At 34.7% G+C, this 25,338-nt stretch overlaps 1 protein-coding gene across 4 annotated transcripts in view; it reads right to left on the minus strand.

Moving 5' to 3' along the window:
• Positions 1-25,338, minus strand: part of ZNF148 (zinc finger protein 148) — a 113,703-nt gene that overhangs the window by 74,467 nt on the left and 13,898 nt on the right. Inside the window, exons 2-3 of one of the 4 annotated variants that reach the window (XM_040621353.1) lie at positions 15,824-15,898; positions 525-660 (exon numbers count right to left, since the gene is read on the minus strand). The exons of 1 other annotated variant lie outside the window; for it this stretch is intronic. The gene's annotated coding sequence lies outside the window, so the exon portion shown is untranslated. The remainder of the gene's footprint in view (positions 1-524; positions 661-15,823; positions 15,899-25,338) is intronic. 2 more of the 4 variants (XM_040621355.1, XM_040621352.1) reach the window with 2 other exon arrangements.

Below are 25,338 nucleotides of genomic sequence, written 5' to 3' on the forward strand. Positions count from 1 at the left end.
ACTGCTTCCTTTATTAGTGTAGGCAAACATACAGTATGTACAAATGTACAGTAACTGGTACGTTTTTCCATATTTTATAAATTATATGCCAAGCACCATTAAATTTGATTAACAGGTTTAACCAGTTTTCCCATGTATGAAAATAGTTTCCATGGAAATTCTGAAAAATTTAACATGGATTTGTATGTGTTAATGATAGGCAGGTGAAAAATACAATACCCAGCTGAAAAAAGGGTTAAAAGAGAAAACAACTTCCCACTTAAATTTCACTTAAGATTACATAATAAGCTACGCATATTTTTCTGGGCTAAACTAAAAATCTAAAATGGTATCATTACTCTTCAATTTTCTCCTAACACTCTTTTCTCAAGAAAAAAATTAAAATCCTAAGTTTCTAACAGATATAAGCATCAAAGCATAAACTACATTACAAAAATCAACATGAAATTCTATCACCCAAAAATGGTTTTATAGTTGAAAAAATTAATTTATTCATGATTATGAAAAACAAGTGTTGACGTTACCTGAGACTAAGGTAAAAATGAAGACTTCAAGGAAGGGAATGCTGTAGAGTTGAAAAAGAAATCATGGTTGAGTTTCTACCTTTCGTAAGCTTCAGAGACCCTCAACACCACCTTAATCACTTATGCCATCCAAGTCCTACAAAAAAAAAAAAAAAAAAAAAAACAAGAAAGAAAGAAAAAGAAAAACATACAACAAAATACATTACTTATGAAGGGAAAAAATACTGTACAAATACGACATGGAAAAACTGGTATGAATAATGAAGTGATCATTCTTTGTAAATAGGAAGCTAAGCCTGAATGACCAGTACAATGACCTGCTTTTAAGTCTGAAACCACGAAGATAAAATAGTGGTAAGTAGTAACTGTGAAATAACCTTGACCTTATAAAAACTAATTTGCCTAGGGGCACCTGGGTCGTTCAGTCGGATAAGTGGCCAACTCTTGATTTTGGCTCAGGTCATGATCTTGGGATCCTGGGATTGAGCCCTGTATCAGGCTCCACACTCAGTGAGGAGTCTGCTTCTCTCCCTCTGCCTCTTCCGCCACTCACACACACACCCACACTCTCTCGCTCTCTCTCTAAATTAAATCTTCTTTAAAATTTTTAAAAAAGAATAATTTGCCTAAATCTGGAGTCTACAGATTTAGAGATATGTGATGCTGAGGGAAATTTAGAGGGTTACCGACCTAAAAACCTAGAAAAGAGAAAGCAAAGATTAAGAAACCACTTAATAGTACTATTCATATCTGCTTTGCAAAGTCTATGAAGTGAAGAAGCAAACACCATACCAGGCCTTACAAATAACAAATAGAACTAGTCATACAGAATATGTATTTATTAACAAAAGAAACAATTACAGTTGTAAAATCCTGTTAAATACTTAGATATAGAAACATAATCAGCCAGGTCACCCTTGACAGAAAAAGCTGACAATAAGATGAGTATAATCAACCATCAATCACAGGAAGATGGTATACCATATCCAAAAAATAAAAATAAAAATGAAAAACATAAGCTATATACAATAAATGTGACAGTATTTCTGAGCAAAGTAACAGACTCAAAAGTTTACAGAATTCTCTACCATAAGTCATTAAAAATATTAGATTCCTGGGGCACCTGGGTGACTCAGTGGGTTAAGCATCCAACTCTTGATTTTGGCTCAGGTCATGATCTCAGGGTCATGGGATCAAGCCCCATGTCAGGCTCCATGCTTAGAGCAGAGTCTGTTTGTTCCTCTCCCTCTGCTCCTTCCCCCGCTCGTGCTCGCTCTCCCTTTCTCTCAAATAAGGCCTAGTTTGCAACAATAAATTACAAGATTACAAAAAAATGAAAAATGTGACCTAAATGTTAACAAAAAATAGCAGTCATTAGTTTGTACAGTATCCCCAGATGTTGGTTGAAGCAAACAAGATTTCAAAACATCTATTACAGATATGTGAAAAGAATGCATATAAATTTTAATTACGAAAAAAAATCAACAAATAAGAGATTCTCAAGAAATGTACAGAAATTACATAACAGAGCCACACTGGAAACTGAAACTGAAGAGTACAGTAACTAAAACAAACTATTTACTAGAAGGGCTCAGTGACAGATTCAAAATGGCAGAAAATCAATGACCTTCAAGACTATCTACTGAAATTATCCAATCTAAAGAACAGAGAGAAAATAAGTTGATGAAAATTGAACAGAGCCTTAGAGACCAATTTATTAACACTTCTGGAGTCCCAAAAGGAGAGGACAGAAAGGACAGGAAAAAAATTAATAAAATACCAGCCAAAACTTCCCATATTTTATTTTAGTAAAAAGAAATCAAATATACAGGTCTTAGGAATTCAATGATAAATACAGCATTTATCATTTATCCAGTAGGATAAATACAAAAAGACCCACACCTAGACACATCATAGTCAAACTGATGAAAGCAAACACAAAGAGAAAATGGAAGCAAAAAGAGAAAAACCACTCAGCATGTGCAGGGAACCAACAACATGATTAACAGCTGACTTTCAATCAGAAACAATAGAGGTCAGAAGACAGTGGAATGACATATTCAAAGTGCTGAAAGACAAAAGCTGTCAACCAAGAAAGCAACAGAATTATTCTCCAATAATGAAGGCATAATAAAGAGTATCTCAGACAAAAAGGCTTAGAGACTTTTTTGCTACCAAACCTGCCTAACAAGAAATATCAAAGGAAGTCCATCAAGCTTTCAGCTTTCAGGAAAAGACAACAGGTTCAAATAGACAGGAAAAAAAGAAGAGCACCAGAAACTAAAGGACTCTATAAATACATTTTTGTTGTTTCTTCTCTCAACATCTTTAAAAAACACAAGAATGGGAGCACCTGGGTGACTGGGTCGTTAAGCATCTGCCTTCAGCTCAGGTCATGATCCCAGGGTCCTGGGATATGACTCAGGGTCCTGAGATCAAGCCCCACATTGGGCTCCCTGCTCAGTGTTAAGCCTGCTTCCCCCTCTCCCATTCCCCCCACTTGTGTTTCCTCTCTTGCTGTCTGTCAAATAAATAAATAAAATATTTAAAAATAAATAAATAACGTAAAAAAATAAAAAACATAAGAATTTATGAAGCAACAACTATAACATTTTATTGCCAGATCTACAGCATATATAAATGTAAAATATATACAATAACAGTGGCACGATAGAGGAGGGACCAAATGGAGCTATATTAGAGCAAAGTTTCTGTATTTTACTGATACTGGATTAAAGTTAATATTAAGGAGATTGTTAAATTCATAATGTAAACCCTATGGCAACCACAAAAAAAACTTCATATTTATATTTAATTAAAAAACGAATGGTATACTAAAAAACATTTAACATAAAAAAAGCACTAAAGGAGGCACAGAGGAACAATAATAGGAGACATAGAGAAAACAAATGGCAAGAGACAAATGTAAACACAGCCATGTCCATAATTAAATGTGAATGGTCTAAAAAGCCCAATGAAAAGGCAGAGGCTGTCAGATTGGACAAAAAAATAAAATTTAACTATATGCTGTCAACAAGAGACATACTTTACATTCAAGATTGTATAAAAGATGAGTGGGAAAGGATATACTACGGAAAACAGTAACCATAAGAGAGCTGGAATAATTATATTAATATTAGATGAAGCAGGCCTTAAAACAAATATTACTAAAAACTAAGAAAAATATTTCATAATGATAAAATATCAGTAAGTCAGGAAGATACTGTAATAATTAGAAATGTATATGCACCTAAAAACAGAGCAAACAGAGCCCCCAAAACAATGAAGCAATAACTAACATTACTGAAGAAACAGAAAATTCAACAACAGTTTGAAATTTCAATATTCCACTCTATATAACGGATAGAATAATTAGAAAATTAGCAAAGATACAGAAAACTTGAATCATACTACCAACCAACTAAACCTAACTGGCATATACAAAAAAGTCCATAAATAACAGAATACACACTGTTTTCAAGCACACATGGAACATTCTCCACGTCAGACCAAAATACTAGGCCACATAACAAGTCTCATAAATTTAAAAGGATTGAAGTCATACAAAAGATGTTCTCAAACCATAACCAAATTAAATTAGATATCAACTAAATTAGAAACTGGAAAATCCTCAAGTGTTCAGGAATTAAACTTCACACTTCTAATAATTTATCAAATAAGAAAAGAGAAAATAGAGAATATTTTAACTGAATGAAAACAAAAACAAATATATTAAAATTTGAAATGCAGCTAAAATAGTACTTAGAAGGAAGTTTATAACTTTATATATTGGGGAAAAAAGATTCTAAAGGCAATAACATAGGCCTCCGCTTAATTAAATGTAAAAAGAACAAACTAAACCCTAAAGCAAGCAGACAAAAGGGAATAATAAAGATTGGAGCAGAAATTAATGAAATACAAAAAAAAATTAGAGAAAAAGTTGGTTCTTTTAAAAAGATCAACAAAATTGACAAACTTTTAGGCAAACTAAGAACAAAGAGAAAAAAAGACAAACTACCAAAACACAGGAATGAAAGAGGGGATGGTAACAGTGACCCCATAAAAATTAAGAGTTCTACAACCGAAACTAATACAAGTTATATGTTAATTATACCTCAAAAATTTTTTAAGAATTATAAAGGAAGGAACAGTCTAACAAATCAATGCCAACAAATTACACAACTTTTATAAAATGGACAAATTCCTAAAAAGACATGTATTATCAAAACTGACCAAAGAGGAAATAGAAAAATCTGAATATAACAAATAAATTGAATTAGTATTTTTAGATTCCCCACAAAGAAAAGAACAGGGCTAAATGGCTTCACTGATGAATTCCATCAAATATTTAAAGAAGAACCACCAATCCTTCACAAACTCCTTCACAAAACAGAGGAAGATGGTACATTCTGCAACTCAATCCATGAAGCCAGTTACCCTGAAGTCAAAGACGTCATGTGAAAACTACTCAGCAATATCTACAATTATAAAATTAGATACAAAAATCCTTACAAAATATTAGCAACCTGAATCTAGCAATATTTAAAAAGGCCTATACACCATGACTAATTAGGATATATCCCATGAATGCAAACGTGGTTTAACATCTGAAAATCAAGTAAGGTAATACATTATATTATGCAAACACAGGACAAAAACCACATGGCTGTCTCAAGGGACACAGAAAAAAAGCATCTGACAAAATTCAATACCTATTCAAAATAAAAACTCTCAACAAATTAAGACTGGAAGAAAACTAATAAGCGAGTTCAGCAAGGCCACAAGAAACAAGTTCAGCAAGATCATAAAATATTAAATCAATAAATAAAAATCAATTTCATTTTTAAAGTGAAATGACAGCTTTGTATCACAACTTCCTACCAAAAATTTGAATTGATTCAAATTTTCTTTCTTATCCCTCAGTAGAGTTTCAAAATTTTCTTCAAGTAGCCTGCTCCCATGCACTTTGTATTTTTAGTTATTATGAATGTATACTTTTTCTTCCATAATATTAGTCCTAATGCCTATTGTTTATATAAAAAATATTTGTGTATATTAATTTTACAACCAGTTCCTTTACTGAATTCTCTCAATACTATCAGTATACAAAGAGGCAAGCAGATGAACTGAACAGAAGTGATTTCAGACACATGCCCTTCAAAAACATGGAAATTCAGTATATGATAAATGTGGCATTTCAAATACACAGAAAAGAAATGCATCATTCAGTAATTGGAATGGGGACAACCCGTTAACCAGCTGGAAAAAAAAAGTAAAGCTAGAGCTCTACATCTATTGTTTATACCAAATATATTCGACATACATCAAGATTTTAAGCAATTTAAACCATAAAAAGTAACAGAAAACCTGTATAACTCTTTTTCAAGTACCATAGTTCACTGAATCTAACACTACCAATCTTAAGATACAAGGCTATTTTATGGGTTACTAAGAAAGAAAATCATAATGTCAAACTATGACAAACTAGGGATTCATGTCATTTAGAGATGTGACAACAGAGAGAAAAAAGCGAGTCCTATAACCAATGCTGAAAAGCTTTTAAACTTTACACAGAAACCCCCCCCCATTGCCAGCCATAAAGGAAAAGTTCGCTAAATTGAATCATAAAAAATTAAAACTTCTATAAAGGCAAAAACAAAATCAAAGGATAAGCAAAAAAATCAGTGAAAATAATTTGCCTAACAAATGGCTAGGGGCTCAGCACATGACCAAAGAGATCACTGAAAATATACATATGGCCAATAATAATGGAAAAATGCTCAAGCTAACTCATAATGAAATTCTGGAAAACAATACTAAACAACAAAATGTTGACAAATATTAAAAAGTTTGACACTAGCTAGCGTTGTCACAGAGATAGAGATTCCCATTTTCCTAGACTACCGATACTGGGATAATCTTTTAGTTAGGCAATTCATCTACCTAATTATTAAATGTACACACTCTTTGGCCCAACAATTTCTCCCTTAGGAATTTTTACTGCAGATCTATTTTATTTTGTTTTTTGTTTATTTGAGAGAGAGATCACACATGCATGGGAATTGGGGGGAGGGGAAGGGCAGAATGAGAGGGAGAGAATCTTAAGCAGACTCCACATGTGGAGCCCAATATAGAGTTCCATTCTCATGACCCTGAGATCATGACCTGAGCCAGAATCAACAGTCAGACACTTAACTAACTGACCCACCCAGGCACCTCTTATACTGCAGATATATTTTTAAATATATGCAAAGACATGCCCAAGATTATTCACCATATTACCACTTATTATAGAAAAAAAACTAAAACCCTAAATATTCATAAGTTAGTAGTTAATATAATTATGGTATATCCAAATACTGGAATACTACACAGAATGAAATGAGAAGGAATGATATGCAAAAGGACAGAGGTTAACAACAAAAAAGACAATGTTGCTAAATAATATGATGTGATCTCATTTGTGTAAAGAATATGTAAATACAGGTATACATATAAATGTCTGCATATATATAGAAAATGTCTGACAGGATACACACATACACACAAATGTCAACCATGAATAGGAATGCGAAGAGCCTTTTTTTTTTTCTTAACACCACTCTCTGCCTAAGTGTATATCCTCTTGCAATAAACCTGGATAAGGAATGAGAAATGCTGAACATGACAATTACCAGAAAATATGGGAAAAGAAGGAAATCTTAAAATATGGCCACTCTATTATTTTCACATCCTCATTTTTAAAGAATTCTCAAAACAAAATTTATGAAAAACTTTAGAATTTTTACGATCATTAACAACTGACATCAGAATATGTGCCATTGACAGATAAGTAAATACCCTGAAAACTGTTAATTTTCTTTCACTTGTCTGAAGGATGAAAGCATAGGCCTAACATATGTACTACCATAAGCCAAAAAGAAAGGAAAGAATCATCTATCTTCCTAAAACAAGGAATTGGGGTGCAAAAGAGACATGCAAGTAATTTAGTTAAATGAGGAAAGATAATGATCTACATCCTATAAGACTAACAGCATTAACTCTTTCAGTGTAGATATTCATTACCTCTATATAGCAATACTATATATACAATATATATATATAAAATTCATGCTTACATGTAAGTGGGTATAAAAGGAAAGGACTCATCCAATAGATACAAAGTACTATCCAACAGTTGTGATCAGTGCATCAGTGCAGTTCACACACAAGCACATGGGCATCAATCACTGGTTAAAATTAAAGCTTGAGTAAAACAGTGTTGGATTACCTCTATAAAATATGTCAGACGATTGTCCATCCCACCAGATTACTTGGCTCAACTTTGAAGTTCCCAATTCCTCCCCTCTATCTTATAAAAGTACAAAAATACAGCATATCCTCCCAAAGAACCAGGATTAGCCATGTTCTTGAAGTCAAGTAAAATAGTGATATCTAAATATGCTAAATCTAATAATATTCTCTCCATAGTAGATACTGTTGGATTAAATAAAATTACTAGTAAATGATACAAGAAAATGACGAGACACTAATTGGACTTTTTCTAATTTAATTTCTATTTGAGGATTAAGATTTCTTTAAAATCTGGGCAATAACCCAGAATTATCTTAAATAAACAAAGAAAGTAGGGGCAGCTTGGCGGCTCAAACGGTTAAGTATCTGACTCTTGATTTTGACTCAGGTCATGATCTCAGGGTCGTGGGATTGAGCCCTGGAACGGGCTCTGCACTCAGTGGGGAGTCTGCTTGAGATTCTCTCTCTCCCTCTCCTTTTGCCCCTCCCCACCCACTTGTGCACACTCTCTCTCTCTCTAAAATAAATAAAATCTTAAAAAAAATAAAAAATAAGAAAATAAGAAAGCAAACACAAAATGTGTTTCATTAAAATCTCCATTATTCAAAGAGTATGATTTCCTGATGAAACCCCAAAGTAACATTTCCCTCAGCTCAAAAGTCTAACTACATTAATATAGTTTTTAAAAATACAGAAACATAAAGTATTTAAAAATTTCAAGGCAAAGGTATTTAATAATGCTAAAATAGACTATACATATTTTTTAATGATCTATAATAAACCTTTTAACAGAAACTAATACAGAAAGTTAATACCCTGTGTTGATACTGCATTGATATTGGGCACATACAATTTTTTATGTAACTATAATATTTTTTCCTGGCATATGAAGTGGAGGTAATGAAGAGTGAAAGCTGAAATTTTATTAGAAACAAAGAATTAGCCAAATATAATTTTTTATTCAGAAATAATAAAGCATTTATATAGCAGCCCTAACACATTTTTAGGGTTCAATAAATGTCATGCAAATCAGTAAAAGCTATAAATGAAAAGCAAAACAATTAAATAACTTAAAATCTTTAGAAAATAACCAATATATTAATTTAAAATTGTATTTATATAATTTTATCAAGGGATCACAAACACTACAGCATTTTCTAGTCCCTCAGTCAGCTTTGTTGCTAAAATAGTTACAAACCAAAAACTCTATTTTTAAAAAATTTATTTCTACTAAGCTCTTCATTGCCTTCCTCAAAGTTTTGTTTCCAAGAATTCAGAAGAGCATATATGCCACCTTCTCAATCATGTAAAACAATATTTGAATATGTATTTGCCATAAAACTACAATATTGTGGTAGACGTTATTAAAAACAAATAGAGCAACACTGTATTTGCACTATACTGCTATTCACTAATCTATGTTCTTCACTGTGTTCAACTTTTAGAATTTCTAAAGCTATAGGAATATTGTAAAGTTGAACAGAAAAAGCACAGCAAAGTCTATATACAGGAAATAAAAATGTCTTCAAATTATATATTATAGTATTACATTATGAGTCTTCTTCAAAGTTGATTGGGTATATTTACTTCACAATCAAGACATTATTACATATGCCATCACAGAATATGGTAAAATCTACAGACTGGACAAATGTTTTCGAAATGTTAATATTCTGTTGAAAAACATTTTCACAAAAAGCCTACTTACTTATCTTCTTGCATCACTTGTTAGTGAAAGCCCTAAATCAAGGCTCTCATACATCAAAGAACATAACTAGACATGTTAAAAGAGAATGAAACAAAAAATAAAAGAGTAAAGCAAGAAGGAAAAGGAAACATGCGCCCCCCCCCCCACACCCACATGCACAAAATAATATAACCTCAAGATCTAAATCTATAAAGAGAAATTTTGGAATATCATTCCCATCACAACCTTTCCTCTACCATGGAAACACATAATTTCCTCTAACTCACCTGCCACAAAATCTCTTGTCTCTGGAACCCTAAATTCATTTAGCATCATCTACCAATTTCACTTCTCCTTCCAAGTCTCTATCCTTCCTTTTCCTCTCCCACTCCTCTCCCCCAACGAGAAGAAAAGAACCTACCAAGCTGGAAACTAAGACCCTCTAAGTACAAAAAGAGGAGGTATAAAGTTACTTGGACAACCACCCAAAGGTCAGTTCTGATCTTCCTCTTTCCTTGTTTCACTCCCTCACATCAGGAGTTAGTGAATATTCCTTCTTAGCAATCTGATTTAAGATTTTGCTGGCTAAATATTCCCTCATTATACCACTTATGCAGATATAAACAGGGAAATTAAGACTAAAAATATGTTTTAAGGCAGGACTATTACACTTTACTATCAATCAAGATATTTATCTTTAACCAGTCAATGACAGCAGATGTTAATAGATCCATACTACACTGTAAATATCGACTTCTAATTTTACATAGTATTAACCCTCACACTTATTTAAAAATTAAGGTGATTTCTACTATTACTGATTTAATAACTATGGCAGAGAAAGAAAATGAAATATTTTGCAGGGACCACTAGCTATTGTCCTTCCATTATTCGGTTTTGAAAGACTGGCAATATTCATTCATTTATTCATTCATACATACACACAGACACAGACACAGACACACACACACACACACACACACACACACCAGCAGGTGGGCTGATTCATTAAACCAACATTTGTCATTAACTGAGTCAACATTCTGATCATCTGACATGCATGTACAACATGCTACCTAAGATTCCTTAGACATGCATAAAATATCATGGCCTCTGCCCACAGGAGTTCATAATTTAGCAAAGATGGTAAGTACACACATAACAAATAATGTTTGTAATAATAACATAATGTGATAAGGGCTATAATAGAAGTTGAAGCAATTTATTACAGAAAAAATTCAAAGCAGAGAGCAATCACGGGCTGCTGGGGGGCTCAGCCGGTTAAGCATCCAACTCTTGATTTCAGCTCGGGTCATGATCTCAGGGTGGTGAACCCCATATTGGGCTCTGCACTCAGCATGGAGGTTGCTTGGATCTCTTCTCTCTCCATCTCACTCTGCCCCTCCCCACCATTCATAAATTAGTAAATAAATAAAAAAATTTTTTAATCTTTTTTAAAAAGAAGAGAGCAATCAATTCTTCTTTGCTACTAAATGAAAAAGAAGTAATCTTTTAATGTTGATTTCACATTTAAAAATGCACTGAATACATGCTTCAGACTTTGCTCAGTAGTATTCCTAGGCCTTTGCAGTTATTACCTCAGTTAATCCAAATAACAAACTTATGAGATTGGTACTATTATTACTCACATTTTACAAGAGAGAAAACTGAAGGGATAATTAACTTAAAGGTGATAAAACCAGTAAGTGACAGAATCAAAGTCCTTGCAATGGTCTGCAAGGCCTTCCACAATCTGTTGTGCTACACTCTCCTCACCACCACCAACCACCACCACCTTTCAGACCTCATCTTCCATACTCTCCCCCTCGCTCCCTCGACTCAAACCTCACTAGCCAGACCTCCTTATCTCCCTAGATCTTCTAGCATGCTCCTGCCTTCAGGCCTATTGTACTGGCTGTTCTAGGCCTGGTACGCTTCCTCCCAAAGATACTCCTAAGTAAATCCTTTACCTACTTCAAGCCTTTGCTCAATCATCATCTTATTTAAGAGGCTTTTTCCTGCCATACAATTTAAAATTGTAGCCTGCCCCCACATACACTCACCCAATCCCCCTTTAATCTGTTACACATTTTGCATAGTAGTTACCACCTCTCAACATACTATGGAATCTATTTGTTTATGATGTTTATCCTTTTTCTACCCCCAACTATAAGCTCCATAAGGGCAGGAATTTTGTTTTGTTCAATGATATATCTTAAATGCCTAAAACAGTGCCTTGCCCACAGTACATATATAATATTTTTTAAATGATTATATAAAGCTTAACTCCAACAGAGAAATCAAACTTCAGAAGCTTAACCACCACACAACACCATCTCAATTACGGAATCACAGATAACAAAACTGAAGCATCTAGAAAAGTCACATTAACCTAATGAAACAGCAGAACCTGATATCAAAACCAGCCTAGTGAGGTTTTGGCAAATTACTCTTCAGCTTGGGAAATCTCCCTAAAACAGCTTGAAGGTCTTAACAGTAAAGAGATTCAACCTACTAATGAGTTTACTATAAGATTTATGAAACACTGTATCAAATAGAAAATAATTCTTAGCAATGTAAAGAACATTTTAATCCTAATTCCCATTCTTTGTTTTAAAAGAATGCTAATAAATAATAAATTTCAAAACTACTGTGTTAGGAAAGCTACAAAAACCACAAACACTTTACAATAGATCAGAAGAAACTTTAGTTTTTTCAAATATCTCACATGCTCAATGTTTAGTTCTACAAACGTAGGCAACTTCTACCTCATCAAGTATTTTCAAAGGATATCTGTACGTTGTTTGCTCACTGTATTTAAGCCTACCAAATTGTTTCAACTGTCATCTTTGCCTAGAAAAGGAAGATTGCAAAAGATGAGGTTTTATGAATTAATGATCAAAATTCAGATAAGAGAAGAAACCCCCACAAAAACTGTCAAGAATATGAATTTCTAAGACAATAAAAATATAAGAAAATCTAATCAAAACGTAGCTGTTTCATAAGTGTTTCATTATATCCTGTATCTTACTGTTAGTTCCAAATACAACCACTCTAGAAAAGGTAATTGAGAAAAACCATAGTTCTTGGTTAATTATCTCTTTTAAAACCTCATTTTTAGTTTCACAGAAATGTGTATGCTTACAAAATTTTAACTACTGATGTCCATAAGCACTACCAAATAAAACAGCTACTACCTCTTGCCCTTTAAATGTAATCAAGAAAAGCCCAAAGCAATAAAAGAATATATAATATCACATATGGTATAAAAAACTGAAATGAAAAATGCTTTAGCATCTTTTAAAGTCCTTTAGTAGATTTTAAGTAGATCACATTTTAAGGTTAGTCAAGTTCTAGTATTACGTTAGTTCTTACTTTTGTGATTTAATGATGCTTTCTGACTGTTTAAAAGGGGGGGGGGGCTTGTTCCAGGCAAAAGATTTCTATGAATGTGGTTAGAATTTCTACATAGTAACAAAGCAGACATGTGTTCTTTAATTTACACTAGCTGCGTAAAAATTAAAATTATTAGAATTGTATGTGATCGACGGTCTAACAGTATATTTTTCATGACCAGATCTTTTCCCAAGCAGGAACAACCGCCCAACAAATTCAAACCAACCACCCCAGAAATTACCCTGCCCAGGTCTTCCTAGAACCATTTTCCATTTCTACTCTCAACAAAAATCAGGCCAAAATCTTATAAACTTTGCAATTAATGTAGCTAATCTACTTAGTTGAAAATGAAAATCCTACAAAGGAATAATCAAATTCTTAAAAGAAAACTGACCAAAGTTAGTGAAATAAAACCACAAACTGAAAATTTTCACCTGCCCTTCACCTTTTCAAATCACCTAAACAACAAACATTTGTCAAACAAGAAACCAACTGTCCACCACAAGTGTTTTTATAAACTCCTTAGACTGCTAAAGAGATAGAACTAACTTTTCAACCTAAGTTACCTGTTGAGGACAGACACCTTCCCAAAACTATGACAAACTATCAAGCAACTATATGGGGTGCCTGGGTGGCTCAGTCGTTAAGCATCTGCCTTCAGCTCAGGGCGTGACCCAAGGTCCTGGGATGGAGCCCCACTTCCTTCTCCCACGCCCCCTGCTTGTGTTCCCTCTCTCGCTGGTTGTCTCTCTCTCTGTCAAATAAATAAATAAAATCTTTAAAAAACAAAAACAAAAAACTATCAAGCAACTGTGTAATCCTTCCCCAAATTTACTAATAGAAATTCGTTTTTAAGACTGGTAAGCCACTCTCAGTTAAGTATCCAACTCTTGGTTTTGGCTCTGGTCATGATCTCAGGATCCTGAGATCGAGCCCTGTGTCAGGTTCCATGAAGGGCATGGAGCCGGCTTGCAATTCTCTCTCTCCCCCACTCTGCCCCTCCACCTCCCACATGGGTGCGGGCATGTTCTCTCCCTCTCAAAAAAAAAGATTAGTAAGCCAATAAACTCAAGGGAAAGCTGCTTTACTTTCACTTGTACATAAATTTTTACTGATTACACATTAATTTGTAAATAATCATATTTTATACTATGATGATCAAGATCACGCAAGCAATTATCAAATGATCTCAAAGATGATACAAGCATAACCTGATAAAGTACTTCATGGTATACAAACTGCTTTCACTTGTCCCATTTCACCTGACCCCCTCTAATTACCTAGGCAGGTATTATTGTTTATCTTTGAGGTTCTAGGGGTTAAGTGCACAAGTCCTTCCAAGTTAAAAATATATTTAGTGTTACTCTTAACAATGTCCTGGGAGTCAAAAAAAATTATATGTATGTACATATATACATATATATATTTGAACTACATCAATGAACATAAAATTTTACATTAAAATGCTATCTAAGATAGTTACCATGTAAACAGAGAAAATTAAATTCACCTGATTTTTGTTAACATAAAAATGATCCCATTCTAATAACTAAGGAAACCCTAAAAAATAATACCCATTTAAAAATTAAAGCTTATTTACATTTGATTTTTTAAAGTGTCAATTCTCTGTGAACAAAAACATGTTAAAATATTATTAAAAGTCAAAGATAAGATGAAACTGGAATTATTACTTCTCATGTGAGATATAATTAACAACTCCCATTTAAAAACATACAAATGGTCCACAAACAGCCAGTTCATCTTTTGACAAGTTTCATCTTACTTAATACCACAATCATTCTTATCTCCTCTGTCTAGAATGCATGCCCAGAGTTACACTAGACACCAGCACAATGTAGAGGTATGCCCACACATAAAACAAATGGCTTTTAATCTGATTAGGAAACTGAGATTTGCCATCACAGTCATTCAGAGAATACCTCAAAGACTGGATGCACAGGAGTCCAGCGAACATAACTGCAGTAACTATATTAAGTTTGAACAATTCATGAAGTATGTTTGTGAGACTGTTTTTCTAAATAGGAGAATTCGATTTAGCAAGTCAACCCATCATTTAGAAACATGAGCTCCTACTAATGTAGAACGGATGTTTTCTTATTTGGGCCAATTTATTCTCAATTAGAAAACTACGAAATGTAAAGGCAGGACAGGACATTTTATCTGCTCTTTTCAGTCTATGAATTAGAAACATTACATTGGCAGCATAATACAAGATTTTCAGTATTGTTTTGAAAAATTTTAATATAAAATACTATAATGTACTACTGGAATTATTAAACATCTTAAGTGCAAATAATTTATTAAACAAACATATCTTTGAAGAAAATACTCAGAATTTATAACCTCATTTTAATTAACTACATAACAAAATTCTGTTTATGTGACAGATGCTAGTAAAATAGCATGATCTATTCCCTGGCACCCTCTTGAACTGGTTAGGACTGACTTCCCAAAAACTTAGGCGTCTGATATTCTGATTTATAACCAAAGAAAGCATTTATAACATATCCATATATGATTATTTTCAAAGCTGATATAAACCTGACTGGAGATCATGCAGGTTCACAAAAATTAAGGCTTGAACTCCCTGTCTAGACAAGATGGCTCAGATCTGTTTTCCCCTGCCCCTCCTCACTAAGCACAATTATAAACTATGGAAATAATAAAAGAGACAACCAGAGGAAAACTCTGAAAATGGTAATAAGGCAATAAACCAGTTTGGGACCAGAGGACAAGAAACAAAAGAGCAGAAGGGTGTTTTTAGTCCCCACACCCAACAGAAAAAGGCAACCCAAACTGACATTTCCCAACCACCAACTTAGCAACAGAAGGCAGATCACACAGTCACATTCTTACCCCAAATTAAACTGGAATCCCTCTACAATATAAGGGGGGGACCTACCTGAAAGCCCAGCCAACAACAAACACCAGGGGAAGAAATTCTTCCTTATCCACTTGGTCTGAGACTGTTTTCCACCTAGAGATACAGAGACAAGTAGGCAAAACTGAGGAACCCAACCAGAGCAGGCAGCTCAGTTGGGCCAAGCCTCTCCTCTCTCACCCAGAGACAGGGGGACAGGGAAGAGTGGAGACAGGCATTGGATGAACAGTGGGATGAGGATCCTACCACAATCCTCTCCTCCCATCTAGAGATACCCGGAAGCCCAGCATGGTTTTGGAAAACCCTTTTGCCCCTTCAGGCAGCACCAGCAAGGACTTAGTGGGAGCCCAACAGCATCATATAAATTAAAGTGACCACAAAGGCTCTGAAAATTAAACTGCCAATGGAAACACAGCCTACAAAAGTGGGCCAAAATCCGTACACTAAACCTAAATAGGGTCTGCCTGCTAAAATAAAAATATAAATAGGGCCCAGAACCTCCTAACTAATAGATAAAATAGAAAAGACTCAAGAAGTCACAACATGAGTGAGAAAAGATCAGCAACTAAGGCCAATGCGGAGATGAATCAGACACTGGAATTATTTGACAAGGACTTTTAAAAACCGTAATAAAAATGTTTCAGCAATCAATTACAAATTTTCCCAAAACAAGTGAAAAAATGGAAAATCTCAGCAAAGACACAGAATTTATTTAAAAAGAAGCAGAAGAAAATTATAGAGCTAAAAAATACAATAACAGAAAAATCTGAACTCACTGGATAAACTCAATATAAACATGGAGATGATAGGGAAGAGAATCATCAAACTTGAGGACAGAAAAACAGAACTCACCCAAAGTGAACAACAGAGAGACAACAGAAAAAAAATTAAGTCTTGGGCAACTGTAGGCCAATAACAAAAGACCCAACGTTCATATCACTGGAGTCACAGAAAGAAAGGAGAGGTGCTGAAAGAGTATTTGAAGAAATGATGGCTGAAAACTGATCAAGTGTAGCAAATACAAACTTAAAGATCCAAATAACTGAGCAAAGCCAAGACAGGATAAACACAAACAAAATTTACACCAAGATACACCATAATTAAATGTTCAAAATTAAAAACAAAGAAAAAACTGGGAAGGCAGCACACAGAAACAACATATTACTTATAAAGGAACAACAATTCAAAGGACACCGGATCTCTCATCTGAAATCAGAGTCCAAGAAAAATGGCAACAGTATTTTTTGAATACTAAAGAACTGCCAACCAAGAATTCTATATCCAGTGAAACTATTCTTCAGGAATTTATTAAACATCCGTTTAATAATCCATTTAAACTGCTACAATAAAATGCTACAGAATGGGTGGCTTATACACAACAGAAATTTATCTCTCACAGTTCTGGAGGCTAGAAGTCCAAGATCAGGATGTCAGTATGGTTGGGTGAGGACTCTCTTCCAGGTAATAGACTTCTCTTTGTATCCTCACAGGACAGAAAAGGGCAAGGGAGCTCCTCTCTGGCTACTTTTATAACAGCACCAATTCCATTCATGAGGGCTCCTCCCTCATGACCTCATCACCTCCCAAAGGTCCCAACTCCCATAGGATTTCAGCATATTAATTTTAGGGAAATACATTCAGACCACAGCATGAAACAAAGAGGCTATTTTTAAAAAGCATTCCCCAAAGAAGAAAAACTAAAAAAACTTGTCACCAGCAGCCATACTTATAAAGACTGGCTGAAGAAAACATCCCAAACCACAGGAAGAAATATAGGTATACACAACAGATTATCTTTTCTGTCATCAATTTTATAAATCAGACTTGATGTTTGAAATGAAAATGACAGGGGCGCCTGGGTGGCTCAGTCGTTAAGCGTCTGCCTTCAGCTCAGGGCATGATCCCGGTGTTATGGGATCGAGCCCCGCATCAGGTTCCCCTACTGGGAGCCTGCTTCTTCCTCTCCCACTACCCCTGCTTGTGTTCCCTCTCTCACTGGCTGTCTCTCTCTGTCAAATTAATAAATAAAAATCTTTAAAAAAAAAAAAGAAAGAAAGAAATGAAAATGACAACACCATTTCATACCCAAGACAATTATGTTTAAAAGTTGAGAAGGTGGGTTGCCTGGGTGGCTCAGCCAGTTAAGCATCTACCTTCAGCTCAGGTCATGATCCTGGGGTCCTGGGATCAAGCCCCACATCGGGCTCCCTGCTCAGTGAGGAGCCTGCTTCTCCCCTCTCTCTGCCTTTCTATCTAATAAACAAATAAATAAAACCATTTAAAAAATTAAAAAAATAAAAGTTGAGAAGGTAAAAGGTAAAATAGAAGTGAAGTTTACACACTTCAAAGTTGTAAAATGTTGATACCAGCAGACTATTATTATAAATCACATATGCATACTGTAAAATAACTATAACAACCACTACAAAAACTACACCAAGACACACTCAAAAACATTATAAATAGATCTTCTGCACATTTTAAAAGATGGGGTCCTAAAGAATCTTCCAGTAATCTGGAGGAAGGCAAGAAAAGAGAAGCAAAAACCAAAAACCAGGAAAAAAGGAAACAAGGAGAATACAAGGGAAAAAAAAAAAAAAAAAAACAGACCTGAGTGGTGACATAGCAATAATTACCTTAAATACAGATAGCCTAAATAAACTAATCAAAAGACAGACTGGCAGAGCAGATTTTTTTAAATGGCCCAACTATATGCTGCTAACAAGAAATCTGGTAACATATATTGAAAATAAAGGAATGAAAAAGCTAACAATATCTTTTTTCTATTTTAAAAAAAAAAAAAAACAGACCTGAGTGGTGACATAGCAATAATTACCTTAAATACAGATAGCCTAAATAAACTAATCAAAAGACAGACTGGCAGAGCAGATTTTTTTAAATGGCCCAACTATATGCTGCTAACAAGAAATCTGGTAACATATATTGAAAATAAAGGAATGAAAAAGCTAACAATATCTTTTTTCTATTTTTTAGAAAAGCACAGTAGCTATATTAACACAATCAACAGAATCTAACTGATAATACAGTTGATCCTTGAACAAACCCTCACATAGTCAAAAATCCATGTGTAACTTTTGACTCCCCCAAAACTTCACTACTAAAGCCTACTTGACCAGAAGCCCTACCGATTTAATATAAACAATCCATCAACACACATTTTGTATATTACATGTGTTATATACTGCATTCTTACATAAAATTAGATAAAAGAAAATGTTAGAGAAAACATAAGGAAAACACATTTACAGTATTGTAAAAAATTCACATATAAGTAGACAAGTGCAATTCAAACCCGCGTGGTTCAAATGTCAACTGTATACAGAATACTCCACCCAATGACAGCAGAATACCCATGGAACTTTTCAAGCACCCGTGGAACATTCACTAAGACAGACCATATCCTGAGCCACAAAACACACCTCAACAAATTTAAAACCATTAAAATAATAGAGTGCATTCTGCGACCATAATGGACCTAAACTAGAAATGACTAGAATGACAACAGGAAAACCTCATAACACATGGGGGGGGGGGGGGGGATGGACACTTCAACAGTCCATGGGTCATAGAGGAAATCTCAAAGAAAAATTTAACATACACAGATACATAAAAATGAATGAAAATAAAAACACATCAAAATCTGTGAGATGCAGCTAAAGCAGTAGTTAGAAGGAATTTTACAGCACTAAAATGCTTACATTAGAAATGAAAATCTCAAATCAATAACCTAATTACCTACTTCAAGAAACTCAAAAAAAAAAAAAAAAAAAGAAAAACATAAACCCAAAGCAAGCAGTAGGATGGAAATAATAAAGAACAGAAATGAATGCAACTGAAACAGGAAAATGGAGAAAATCAATGAAGCAAAATTTAAGTCTCTAACATGACTAACCAATAAAAAAGAAGACAAAAGTCACCAAGATAAGAATTTAAGAGGCTTTCACTGGGCAACCTGGGTGGCTCTAGTCAGCTGAGCATCCAACTCTTGGTTTCAGCTCAGGTCATGATCTCGGGTCATGGGAACTGGATCCGCCCCACACTGGGTGCAGAGTCTGCTTAAGATTCTCTCTCTCCCTCTCTCCCTCTCTCTCTGGTCCTCCTCCCCACCCTTCACACTTTTTCACTCTTTTTCTCTCTCTCTTAAAAAAAAAAAAAAAGAAAACCAAAATTGGTTTAACACCTGAAAAATCAAGTAATATAAATAATACACCCTATCAACAGAATAGAGGGCAAAATCTTCATTTTTTTGGTAAATCATCTCAGCAGATGAAGAAAAGCAAGTGACAAAATCCAACCCCTTAGCAATAAAAATTTCCAAGACATTAGGAATAGAAGAAAATTTCCTCAACCTGATAAAGGCCATCTACAAAAAAAATCTAACAACATTATACTTAATGGTGAAATACTGAATGCTTTCCCCCTACAACCAGAAATACAACAAAGCTTCTACTCTCACTTCTTTTTTTTAAGATTTTATTTATTTATTTGTCAGAGAGAGAGAGAGAGCACAAGCAGGGGGTGCAGCAAGCAGAGAAGGCAGAAGAAGAAGCAGGCTCCCCACTGAGCAAGGAGCCCAATGCAAGACTCAATCCCAGGACCCTGGGATCATCACCTGAGCCGAAGGCAGACATTTAACCGACTCAGCCACCCAGGCGTCCCTACCCTCGCTTCTTTGATTCAACAATGTCCTAGACATCCTAACAAGGAAAATTAGGAAGAAAATTAAATAAAAAGCATTCACGATGGAAAGGAAGCAGTAAACTGCACCTCTATTTATAGATGACATGATCTTATATACAAAAAACCCTAGCATATACTAAAAAACTACAGTTACATTAATCAAGACACTGTGGTACTAACAGAGGGACAGACACATAGATCAATGCAAGAGAGAACCCAAAACCAGACCAACACAAATATGCCCAACAGATAATTCAATGGAAGAAAAGATAGTCTTTTCAACAAATAGTGCTGGAACAACTGGACATCCATAGGTAAAAAAAAAAAAAAGTCTTGATCTAAACCTCACAACTTTATAAACAATTAACTCAAAATGGATCGTGACTTTAATGTAAACATAAAATACAGAACTTTAGACAAAAACACAGGAGACATCCTTCAGGACCTAAAGAAAAGGGTTCCTAGACTTGGAACCAAAAACATGATCCATAAAAGAAACCAGACTTCAGGATGCTTGGGTGGATCAGTCAAGTTAAGCATCTGCCTTCGGCTCAGGTCATGATCCCAGGGTCCTGGGACTGAGCCCCACATCGGGCTCCTTGCTCAGCAGGGAGCCTGCTTCTCCCTCTGCTGCTCCTCCTGCTAGTGTGTGTGCGCGCATGCACCCACTCTATCAAATAAATAAATAAAATCTTAAAAAAAAAAAGAAACCAGACTTCATCAAAATTAAAAACATTTCCCCTGTGAAAGGACTTGTGAAGAAGATGAAAAGATAAGCTGCAGACTGAGAAAATGTTTGCAAACCATGTATCTGACAAAGTCTTATATCTGGAATATATAAAGAACTCTCAAAACTTAACAGTAAAAAGAATACATATATTTTGATTAGAAAATGAGAAAAAGGCATGAACAGACAGCAAGTAAGTACATATGAAGATGTTCAATATCATTAGCCATTAAAGCTACAATAAGGTATCACTGTATACCTATTAGAATAGCTAAAATAAAAAATAAGAACAACAAATGTTGGCAAGCATGCAGAACAAGTAGCTCTCTCACACACGGCTGAAGAGAATGTAAAATGAAACAGCCACTCTGGAAAAACAGTCTGGAATGTTCTTATAAAATTAAACTTGCCCTTGCCATATAACTAAAAAGCTCACTCTTGGGCATTTATCTTTGTACACAACTGTATACAAAATCCTGTATGTGAATGTTCATAATCACTTTCTTTAATAGCAAAATAGTGAATAGGACCCAAAGTCCTTCACCAAATGAGTTTTGATGCAACGAAGTATGTACTAATATATCATTCTTGAAATGACAAAACTACAGAGACAGAAAATAAGACTAGGATGAGACAGGGAGGGCTCTTGCCGTGGGATGCAAACATAAAGGCATAGCAGGAGGGGTTTTCTTTGTGGTGAGGGAACAATTCTGTATTTTCACTGTGGTGGTAGTTATATGAACTAATATATGGGAGAAAACTGCAATGAACCATACACACACACAAATGAATTCAGGTTAAACGAATGGCACAGAGTGAATAAATCTGGCAGTTTAGTGACTAAATCTGGCAGTTTAGTTAAGAGTAATGTACCAAGGTCAATTTCCTGGTTTTGATGTCTTACTAGAGCTTTATAAAATTTGTCACCACGGGGGAAGCTGGTAAAGGATACACAGGACTATGTACTAATTTTGCAACTTCCTGTGAGTCTATAATTATTTCAAAACAAAGTTTTTTAACAAATAATAAAGGGGAGAAACAGGGTAGACATACAGATGAAACAAGAATGGCCATTAACTGCTAATTGCTGAAGCTAGATCATAGTGATAAGGAGATTCATAATATTATATTTTATTTAAATTTTTCCATGATAAAAAAGTTAATAAGGGGCGCCTGGGTGGCTCAGTCAGTTAAGTGTCTGCCTTCAGCTGGGGTCATCATCCCAGGATCCCGGGATCGAGCCCCACATCACATAGGGCTCCATGCTTGGTGGGGAGGCTGCTTCTCCCTCTCCCTCTGCCTGCAACTCCCCCTGCTTGTGTTCTCTGTCAAATAAATAAACAAAAATCTTAAAAAATAAAAAGTTAATGAAAATATAAGAAGACCATACATCAAAATATTAATAGCAGCTTCTCCAGTTGATTTTTTCTTTTCGTTAATATGGGTTTTAAATTTTTTTCTATAAATTTCTTATTTAAAACCATTTTTAAAGAAATCTTTGCTCATACAATCCTCTGTCCTCTTGTTTTACTCATTTAAAAAAAGTAACACTACCGAAAAAATTTTTAAACATAAAAAGAACCCCACTGATACTTCTTTCTCTGACAATACACTGCTTAAATTGAAAACATTTCATCTAAATACCCAATTTATATTTCACCCAATTACATTTCACCTGAAAGTTCCAGCATCTTTTTCTACAATTAAACAAAAGGATCTTGCTAGAATAGATTTACAATTAGCACAATAACTCACCGTTTCAGTGATTGATCTTCATTCACACAATTCAAGACACCCAAAGATGTTTTAACAATTTCAACTGGGTTTGCATTTGCAAACCTAATGTATCATAATTAACTCTGAATTGTTTTGTTTTGAAATTGTATGTGGTCTTTTTAAAATTTTTCAAACACTTTTGAAAAAAGCAAAATTTTTTTTTGCTGCCAAATTTACAACAGTTACAAAACCATGCTGATGAATTCAACAAACACATGGGAATCTGAAAAAGTAACAGTAATTCACTAAATACTGAGATTTTCACCATGCAATTATTTTTTAATTCAATTATTTAAATGTATTTGTATGCCAAGCAAAAATGATCAATACTGTTTCCCTCGGTAGTAAAATTAATTTTAATTAAGTAAATTATAGTAGAAACAAGAGACCTGAGCTCTGCATTATGGGTGAGAACTTGGGTAAATCACAATCTCTCTGAAATTCCATTTCCTAATCTACATACTAAAAGAGTTAAATTTGTTAATCTTGCAGCTCCAAAATCCCATGTACTGATGACCTAAAATATACTTCATAACTTTTGAACCATGACCATTCTAATGACAACTCTGGAAAAAGATTCATAACAATGTGACAGAGATTTCACTCACATTATAAATAACTTCTATAGATTTAAATTATTTGGAAGGATGTTACTCTCACTGTATGAGCTCAGGATTTCTCAACATCAACATTGCTGACAGTCTGCACTGGATAACTCTTTGTTGTAGGGCTACCATGCACACTGCAAGACGTTCAGCATCTACCCACTACATACCAAGAGAATCCCCCAGCATGGCAACCAAATGTCTCCAGACATTGCCAAAGTCACCCCTGGTGGTGAACTATTGTATTAAATTTAAAATGTCCAGGTTCTCTGGAAATGGGAAGGAGGAAGAAGACAGACTGTTTTTGTGATATAGGAGGAGAGGCGTAAGAAAGGTTAAGGAATGAACAAAAAAGTTCAAATGCAACTCATGCAGTATGAGAAAAGAAAAGGTACTCTTTCCTAAAGGCCTATCAAAACCCATGTTAACCAAATACTGTTGTGTGTAGCTAATGTAATAATAGTGAGAATAACAGTACATAAAGATGAGGAGAAAATCCACAGGTATTGCATCCATGCCTTTTCAAACGTTTTCAATAAAAAAAGCCAAAAGTTTTTAAATCAGAGATCAATGAAGTTAATATAATTCCTCTTCTCCCTAGCATTTGTGGGAAGGCTAAATGAACATTCTCAAGTTATCTGCTATTCTCTAGCCATGGAGAATACCCGCATGAAATACAGAGTTAATTACAATAAGCATCTATCTCTTTTAATCAAGTGTAAATGTGCTACAAATGCCATGAAAAGTTAACAGAGGAATATCCTAAAGTCCCTTATGTAGTCAAAGAAAGGCCAAAGACCATGTGGAGAAACTACATTTAAGTGTTGCAACAGAAAATTAAACGTTCACACATTCACTTTTTGGCTGTTTAATACTCACTACAAAATCAACTCAGCCATATTTTCCACCAAACAGAGAAATACCCAGTTTCCTTAGTCTATTCTTGGATAGGTCACCAGACTGGGAATAAGAGACCCAGAGTCTATTCCCAGTTGCAAAACAGACTGGTAATCTCAAGCAAATTATTCACTCAGGTTAAGGTTCTACACCCGTATCATGCTGACAATACTGAAAATCTGCCCAGAAACAAGCACGAGAAACCCAGGACTTCCTCCTGCACCCAAAGGACAACTGCAAACGTATTTTTAGATATATTAAATCTAAAAATCTGAATAGGATTTTATTTATAGCAACATTTAACATAGTTGAAATTTCAAAACTGCGTGGTGCCTTTACCCCCTATAAAATTAATAAGAAATGTTTTTAAATCACGCCATGCCCAATTTTGCAAAACTCTACGTGCAAACTACACAATCATAATTACGTAAAACAAAACAAAAAAAAAAAGCTGTTTTTAATTCAAGTTCTTCGGAAGGACTTTAACTTTTGCATTTCCTAACTCTATCTAGCTTTTAGTCTGGTCCACAAGGAGTTCTTTCCTGACACCGTAAAAAGTGCTCCACAACGTCTGGAGAGCAAAAGTTTGCCCCATAGCCTAATTACGGAGAGGCCTTAGGACAGTTCTTCACCACTAAACACGCAGGTTTTACTAGCGCAACCAATATACGGATCCTGACGTACATTTTTTGCTCTTGATACCAAGTAAAAAACTATTTGTCTAGTAGACCAATTACCCGTCTGACCTTATGGCACACCGTAAGACGGTAAACAAAACCCGGTCCAATAGAACATTTGAAAAAAGCAGGACTAGGAGGGAAGGGGGGGGG

Source organism: Ursus maritimus, unplaced genomic scaffold (genome assembly GCF_017311325.1).
Source record: "Ursus maritimus isolate PB19 unplaced genomic scaffold, ASM1731132v1 scaffold_4, whole genome shotgun sequence".
Classification (NCBI taxonomy): domain Eukaryota; kingdom Metazoa; phylum Chordata; class Mammalia; order Carnivora; family Ursidae; genus Ursus; species Ursus maritimus.